The sequence below is a fragment of the Gossypium arboreum genome, chromosome 10 (genome assembly GCF_025698485.1).
Source record: "Gossypium arboreum isolate Shixiya-1 chromosome 10, ASM2569848v2, whole genome shotgun sequence".
Taxonomy (NCBI): domain Eukaryota; kingdom Viridiplantae; phylum Streptophyta; class Magnoliopsida; order Malvales; family Malvaceae; genus Gossypium; species Gossypium arboreum.
The window spans coordinates 15,321,089-15,329,298 of record NC_069079.1 but is presented as its reverse complement, the minus strand read 5'-3'; the positions used below and the strand labels follow the sequence as shown (position 1 = coordinate 15,329,298).

The window sequence follows — 8,210 nt, the reverse complement described above, 5'->3', positions numbered from 1 at the left end:
ATGACTATTGATTAAAAACTTCATATTAGATCTGATGATTGCCTGTTATTTAGAAACAGAAGCTGTACTGAAGAATTCAGAAGCTTATACAGAAGATTTTACACGAAATTTATAGTAGTAACATTTCTATGCATTTTGGAAGAAATAAGTTGTACTGTGATTTGAAGCAAATATTTTGACGGTTTGGAACGAAAAACTATATTCTGAACTTGTACATGAATGGCATGATAAAACTAAACATTGGATACTGATACCTTGAGAACTGTTACAGCCAGTGATGATATCAGAATGGAAATGGGATAGATGTTCTAAAGGTTTGAATTGGAATTATATTTATCTTTAAAAAAGAAAGAAAGAAAGATGATATTTGAATAATTGTCGAAGGCATGGCGAAGTCTACATATTTTATTTCAGTATGAATAAATTTCTCACTTAATAATTGTCTGAAATATGGGTTCCTGTGATTGTCAGATTACATGGTATGTCAATTTCTATTATTTTGGATTGGGATACATGGTTTATATTTTGATTCTGGAACAAGTACAAGAAGTTCTGGGTACGCAATAATAGTTTTTAGCACTGTGCAAAGCTCTGTATGATTAAGAATGAAAAACTGCATAGCATCTAATTGAATATAGTGAGAAAAGGAATATGTGAAGTTCCTTTGATTCTGAAATTGAAGAAAAGTGGAAGTGATTCGAGATAGTTTAAAAGAAGTACTTGATTGTCAAAATTTTCATAAGATATTGAAGGGAAGAAAAATGATTGAGTTGGAATTTATTCAGGAAACAGGGAATACTGTCAAGAAGATTCAAGATAAACTGAGAGCAGCTTCTGACAGACGAAAATCATATATGAATTTGAAATGTCGGAATATCGAGTATTCTGCTAATGATAAGGTATTTCTTAAAGTTTATGAGAAATTGTAGAAAAGTTAGACAGATAAAGCATTGGTTGGTATTGCCTCTGAAGTTATAGAAAATTTATGAGGTTTTTCAGGATTTGGTATTTAAAAGATATAGATTATATCTTCCATATGTTACCTCAGTAAAGGATATTGAAATTTGAACTGATTCATTGTATGTAGAAAAAGAACCGATTGATGCACTAGATTGAAAGGTAAAGTTATAATACTAAGGAAGCAACACGGGAACCGAAGGAAAGAGTGAGATCTCTGTAACCCTACCTCTTTTCAGGTAAACTTTGAGGACAAAATTTATTAAGGGGGGAAGTGTAACGACCCGAATTTGAAAATTATCAGAAAAGTGTATTTTCGGGTCTCCGTTTCTAAAAACTAGATTCGAAAATATTTATTAAAAATATTTACGAAGTTAATTGAGTGGTTAATTAGAGTTTAATTAAGTGAATTAGCTTAAATTAAGGATAATTGGATAAAAGGATTAAATTGAATAAAGGGCAAAGGTTTAATTCTAGATTAATAAAATGAAAGAGGGGACCAAAATGGCAAATATGCCATTTGATATAGTTGAGGTGGCAAATGCATAAAAATCAAAGATTTTTATGCATAAATATATATATTATTATTATTATTTATTATGGTTTTATATTTGATATTTATGAATGTTATTTCTATTAAATTGATATTATATTATGAAATAATTAAAATATGACAAATATATGGTGATCTATGGATACATTTGTAATAATAATATGCACATGTATAAATAATAAATAAGTATTACTTATTATTTAAGCATAAATAATATAATGTTATTATTATTATTATATATATATATAACAAGTAAATAAAAGAAAGAAAAAGCAGAATAAGGAACGAAACAGAGAAGGAAGGAAGGAAAGAAAGGAAAGAAAAGAAAAAGGGAAAAATTGAGGGTTTGAAGCTTGAAGTTTAAATAGGTAAGTCAATTTAGCCCTTTTTACTTAATTTTGATGTTTTGGAAGCCATGGAACAAGGTTTTGATGAAATTAAATTGATATATTGAAAGTTATTAGATTTTTAAACATTGTTCATGTTGAACAAAAAGATGAATTAAGGGCTAAATTGATAGAAATTGAAGTTAGAATTGATTAAAGGATCGAATTTTGTAAAGTAATTCATAAGTTTTGAATAGTAGAGACTAAATTGAAAGAATTTCAAAATTATGGTTCTATGGTGAAACTAAAGGGCTGAAATGAGTTTAAAGTGAAAATTGAATGACAATATTGAGTTAAATGTGAAGAATAAAAGTTAGTTTCAGTTTAGAGGCTAAATTGGAATTTAAGAAAAAGATGAATAAAAATTGAAATATTCCAAATGAAAATCGAATGGTAGTGTATTGATAATATTTAATTAATTTCCGTAGCTAGCATTATGCTGAAAAATCTCGACTAAACGAGGAAAAGACGGTTTGTGTTTCTATAATCTGAACTTAATATTTAATTGTTGAATTTATTATTTAATGTGTAGGGTGATGCATTGAAAAGTAAAATTTAATTGTTAATTATTAGGTTTTGATTGAATGTTAATGAAAAGTAATTAAGGTAAGCATTATTGTGTTTTATGATTATTGAAATGAATCAAAATGTATATTTATATTGCAATTGAATTCCATGTGAATTGATATGGAAAAATTTATTAAATTGAATTGAAATTAAATTATGAATGAAATTGAAATTTGAAAGTTTACTGAATACCCAATTAACTGTATCGGGCTAGTCAGATATAGTTGGCATGCCATAGGATTGGAAGTTTTCAAGGATATTCCGACTTTGTGTCGATTAGACACTATACGTGTCGACTACTGTGATTGTTTCGGATTCGTTCCGAAGAGGTACTCCGTACCTGACTATTAATGTTACTGTTCTGGATTTGTTCCGATGAGGTACTCGTGTACCATCTTGTTACTATTATTATATTACCGCTACGGTGTATTAGGCCCTACCGATGAAACACTGTATACTATCCCCGGTGTATGGGTTGGATCCGTGTATCCATCCAGGTCCAAGTCATGTTAATAGGGGCAAATAAAGGTGCTGAAAAATTGACTGCTACCGAATGTTAGACTGTTACTGAATAAATGATGGACTGATACTGAATAATAATGATTAAATGATTGTTATTGAAAAATACTGACTGTCATTGAATAATTGATTGCTACTGAGTAAAGGATTACTAATGAGCGAATAATCGTTCTTGGATAACTAATTGTTATCGAATGACTAAATATTCTTTGGAAGAAAGCGATAAATTAATGGATCTTGAAATACGTTATCGATATTGAATAGTGAGCGAAACATAAGTAAGATATATGAATGGAGAATATTATTGTTATGAATTAAATGGAAAAACTAATTAAGTTATTAGATAATGAAGGTTGAATGAGTTGTAAAGAAATTATCTATGAAATGAATAAATGAGTATTTATGATTATTATAGGACAATAAGTTTATGTTATGTTTTAAATGTTTGGATTACAGAAATACCACTGAGTTCATACTCAGCATACGGTTTGTTTTTCGTGCGTAGGTTAAGTTAAAGCTAGAATGTTGAATCAGTATCTCAGGCCGATCCCGAACTCAATAAGGTAACACATGTTAAATGTTGATAATGGCATGTACCTAGGTCATTAAGTTAATGTTTGTAAATGATAATGAAAGAGAGAAAGATGTTGAATTATGAATGAAACATGTAAGTTTTGGTGATTATACCTAAGAAAATTAATTAGGTTAGTATGATAATGTTTAATTGTTATAAATTGTAGTACCACTGAAGGTACATTGGTTGTATGTTTTATTGCTAAAATTGGATGGATATTAAGTATGTTTAATCGTGTTAAATGTCGATAAAATTATTAGCTTGAAGTTTAAGTTTTACGGGGATGGTAAACTTGTAACAAAAGGCTTATTTTGAGTCCACACGGCCGGGTCACACCGGCATGTGACCAGACCGTGTGAGACACACGGCTTGCACATAGGCATGTTGTTAGGCCGTGTGTCCCCTGCACCTAAAATGCTACAAAACAAATTGCCACATGGGCTGAGCACATGAGCGTGTGTCTTGGCCGTGTGAAATCAATTTATTTGTAAGCTACAAGTTAGAGAGTTCCACGGGTAGAGGACACGAGCATGTCATGGAGACACGGGCGTGTGGTACTGTTCATAAAGAAGAAATTTTGAAATTTTAAGAAAAATTCCCAGTGATTCTAAATTAGCCCCAAATTGATTTTACTGTTCATATTGGACCGCGAGGGCCAATTAAACGGTCGATATCTTAAAATTATGATGAGTGTGAACATTTATATTTAATTAATATCTGTATTGTATTGTACTAATTGGTAATGTCTCATAACCCTATTTCGGCGATGGTATAGGGTTAAGGGACGTTACATGCTTAGAATCTCCCACAATCGGAGCTCTCTTCTGTTAGGTTCACATGATAAAATGCACCTGACTTTTTTTTGGGCATAGCGTGCTACGTGTCTCGAAAATTGAGGCTTCAACGTAAGTGGCACACTACATACAGTATGTTCACTCTCATTGTACTTTGTCAAATCTCTTGCATCACGTCATCGTAGAATGTACCTTCGTTTGTTATTTGTCCAGCATACACCGACTCCCTTTTATAAAATAAGGTGGCCAATCAAAAGTATGTCTCTTTGACAATCGATGTTACTAGCAAATAATGTGTTCCCTTTAGTACTGAATTGATGCACTCAGTCAAGGTTGATGTCATGTGCCTGTATCGTAGATCCTCATTGTATGATTGCGTCCACTATTCAAACGGTATATTCAAAAATAAGCCACACAATAGGCATTAATGGTATTTAAGTTGTTCAACATTTGATGGAAAACATGTTAGACAAGCTTGTAACCTATCGATAAATAGTTACCAGTTAGTGCAATGAAAGAGAAAAGAAAAGCCAACTCAGAAGCTAGAGAGGTACGAAAAATATCATCGAGTAAGTCATTTCAGTTAGCATTAAAGAAATTTTGAGATGATTTTAGCCGTTCAAAGGCTACTGCGAATATTCTAGATATGATCGAGACAGACCACTTGTGAGTTTGAAAGCTACCTCTATAGCTAGTGTTGGCAACGTTAGATCAAATCAACCTGAATGCAAACATTACGGGAAACAACATCCCAGAAATTATCGATTGAGTGGTAGGGCTTGTTTTAAATGTGGATCGATGGATCACTTCATTAGTGAATGCTCTGAGTTAGCTGAGCAAAATAGAGTGCAGAATACGAGAGCGAGTAATATATCAGCTCAAGGTAGACCACCCAGAAATATAGGTAATGTGACAGCCCAAAATTGACCCTAGTCGGAATGTGGTTTCGGTACCACAAAATCGAGGCATAAAAATAATTTAAAATTTATTTTGATGCCTATAATATGTGTGTGCTCATGTGTGAATTTTGAATTCTTTGATTTAGTTAATTTGATTGTGAATTGAAAGAAAAAGGACTCATGTGAAAGGATTTAAAAATATGTAGCTAATTTCAAGAGGTTAATAAAGGAATGAAGCAAAATAAATGGAGTTGCATGTCAAATACTCCATTTATTTTGAATGAGTGGCTTGACCATGTCTAGATTATGGGCAAGGGACATGTTTCCAACATGTTTAGTTAGTGCATTATGTAGAAAGAATTAAGAAATGAAAAAAAAAATGAGCATGGATGCCCCCGGGTCAGTAGCTAGAGAGAAAGAAAGAAAGAAAAGTTGTCATTCATCCTTTTTTGAGCAAAGACTAAGAAAGAAAAAACAAAAAATTGTTCATCTTTTCCCTCCTTCCTTTGGCGAAATTCCTAAGAGGAAGAAGAGATTTTTGCTTCATTTTCTTTGTTTAGAAGAGATCTAGAAGGAGATTTGGCTAAACTTGCATCAAGATTAAGGTATGTATGAGGTTGTGTCATGAGATTCATGCTTGTTTTGGTTGCTAACTTGATGTGCATGTTAGCCATGGTTCAAATCCTTGTTATGCCATGAAAAATGGTATTTGGCCAAGGTTGATATTGTGTTAAAGCCATTGCATGCTAAATGTGAAGCTTGCTAATGATGCATGCAATGATGGATTGACTACTCTTGAAATTTCTTTGTAGCAATCTTGAGTAAGACATTGAGTTCTTTGTTTAACCATGACCAAAGTTCAATGGGGTATGATTGTGATGTATTCGCCATGATGCATTCATGAGCATGATTTATGCTTGTTACTTGATTGGTAAAATTTGTGTTTTAGAGGGTTATGAACACCTTGAGATTGACCATGCACCTATATGTGTATATATGTTTGCACATGATATTTTGATTATGAAGAAAGTGATAAATATGTTTGTTTAAAGAAGAAATTTGTTGAAGAATGTTGTGAAATTTGCATGTACATTCGGCCTAGTACATGTATAGTGTGAAAAACCTTGAAATTATTTTTGATATTGTGTATTTATGACCATGTGTAATCGGCCACATGAGTAATTTGAGCACTTGATGTTATGTTAAAATTCTTGAGCTTAAATATATGGATGTATGTATATGTGGCCATATAATGGCGTTTTGGTTCAAAGGTTGAATGATAAATTATAATAAAGTGAGATGATATGAGATGCGAATGTGATTTACTAGTAAACATTATTGATAGAAATATTGAATACTTCTACTTGTATTCATTAAGCTCAAGAGCAAAAGGAGCTAAATCCGATAAAGGGAAGGAAAAAGTAGTCGAATAGCCATCGGAATCGTTCGACAACATCCGAGGTAAGTTTTCGAGTATCGAAACTTAGATTTTGATTCGATTGAATGAAGTAATAAGCAATCGAAATTCGCCCTTGTATATGGCCATTGAGCGAAATGATATTTTGTTAAGTGAATTGTGCATAAAAGTTTTGTTGTGAAAATGAAACAAAGATGTGTATGAATGTTCGAGTGATATCCGGCTAAGTCCGAAGGCAATTGTGCGAGTTATGATATCGGGCTAAGCCCAAAGGCAATTGTGCGAGCTATGATACCGGGCTAAGCCGAAGGCAATGTGCGAGTTGTGATATCCGGGTTAAGTCCGAAGGCATTTGTGCGGGTTACCATAACGGGCTATGTCCCGAAGGTGTTTTGAGCAGTAGCTATATCCGGATAAACTCGAAGGTATGTGATTTGAAATTTATAAGCTGCTGGAAAATTTTCAGTTATTGCATTTGTGAAATCCCCAACAAGGTATGTTTTGTGTGTGCTTTGCACACTATGAGTAAATCTTGTCTGAATATTCGCTCTAATGATAAATGAGCTATCGGCATTAACTAGGCCGTTATTTGTGTATGAATATAAGAGTTGGGATTGTGAAGTAAGCATGTCTTTGAGAAATTGTGCATGTGAATTATTGTTTAGCTACTTGAATGCTATGCTTTGGTTGTGTGTATATTATGGCTCGAAACTTACTAAGCATAAATTGCTTACTCCGTTTCTTTGTTTCTCTGTTTATAGATTTTGCTCGTTAGCGATCGGATTCGGGATCATAGAAGTTGAAGTCAACCACACTATCAAAGCCCTTTTTGGTACTCCTTTAGTTGAGTTCGGATATGGCATGTATAGGACTACCCTCGGTTATTTTTAAGTACTTGTGATGTATATGTGTACGGCCATGCGAAAATGGTTCGTAATAGTGGAGTATGGAATTAGACCATTTGTGGTTTGTAATTATATATGGTTTCATGATGTGATTATGGATTGGAATGGGAGTGTTGGTCACATGATCAGCCATTGGAATGGCTAAATATGATCATATGTGGACCCATGTATGGCAAGACCATAGTTGGCCCATGGAGACTACAAATTAGGTAAAGCCCACCTTAAAACAGATGCTGCCAGCTGCAGTGACGTGGATGGGGAAAATCACCAAAATTTGTAGGAATGGTGCTAAATAGTGAATAAATTATGTGATCGAACCTTGACGAGTCTATTTTCATATGAAAGTAACGAAACGATCATATGATCAGTATACCGAGAGATATTAAAGTTCTCGTGAGACAGGGCCAGAACGGTTTCTGGGTCCCCTATCGCGACTTTAAAAATTCACTATAAATTATCCAGAAGGAATTAGGAGTCATACCTTATATGTTCAGATTCCATTTTGAGTCTAGTTTCATTAGAAACAAACGAAACCAGTATTAAAGCCCTGTATAGAGAGATATTTAAGTTGTAATGCACGAAGGTCAGAGCAGTCGATCCCTATAACATGGGTGACTTTAACTAATAAACTGTACCAAT

The 8,210-nt window shown here is 33.1% G+C and overlaps 1 long non-coding RNA gene across 1 annotated transcript; it reads left to right on the top strand.

The window, feature by feature from the left end:
• Positions 1-6,643: 6,643 nt before the first annotated feature.
• LOC128282379 (uncharacterized) lies at positions 6,644-7,658 on the top strand. Its single transcript, XR_008272639.1, has 2 exons — positions 6,644-6,710; positions 7,428-7,658. It is a non-coding gene; the product is annotated as an uncharacterized LOC128282379 (long non-coding RNA).
• The last annotated feature ends 552 nt before the right edge of the window (positions 7,659-8,210 follow it).